Below are 796 nucleotides of genomic sequence, written 5' to 3'. Positions count from 1 at the left end.
ATAACAAGCTTCACGATGCTATTTGGTCCATCGACAACGACGTTATGGAAAGAATGCAGGCAAATTTATTGAGACGGATGAGAGCTTGCATCGGACGGTGGATATTTCGAGCATTTATTATGAAAAAGAAGATCGAGAGATGTCCGAAAATTGCAATTAATAATTAATCTGTCCTTTTTAGGGCAACCAAATATTTCATTTCGAGGAATATTCTTTTAGTTCGCAAATAATTAAATTTGAAAATATAAAATTTAATTTTTGAATTAATATTAAATTTAATTTCAAAGTTGAATAATTCTAGATTATTCACTATTAGTAAACATTGCCAAAAGTAATTATGATGATTGACACGATTGACAATCTGATATTGGCTACAAGTGGGCATTATTCATTCGACATTACGAATGTGTGCCTCGAGATTATTTACGCGCTGAATCGCAATATTTGTTCTAACGGGCTCGTTAGAGGGAATAGGAGTTATGGTAACAGCATCCTGGTGCACGTTGAAGCATGCTGGAATATGCTACGACGCGAACGAACCTTATGATTCAGCGCGTGAATAATCTCGAAACATATTCGTAATATCAAATCAACCTCTGCTTTTGTAGTATGCTATAACCAATGTAGCCTCTAGTCGCAGCCTGACTTATCAACAATTACAAGCGGCCGATAAATCAAATTTCTATTATGTTACTCTTAATTCTGTCCGTAAAACCTAACCTGCTTGATTGTTGTCGTCGAGCTCGTCAAGCTCGGGCTTCGCGTCGTATCACGTCGGGTTGTGTATGTGCGTGTG

Source organism: Trachymyrmex cornetzi, unplaced genomic scaffold (genome assembly GCF_001594075.2).
Source record: "Trachymyrmex cornetzi isolate Tcor2-1 unplaced genomic scaffold, Tcor1.1 scaffold2029, whole genome shotgun sequence".
Taxonomy (NCBI): domain Eukaryota; kingdom Metazoa; phylum Arthropoda; class Insecta; order Hymenoptera; family Formicidae; genus Trachymyrmex; species Trachymyrmex cornetzi.
Note: the sequence above shows the minus strand (reverse complement) of the source record.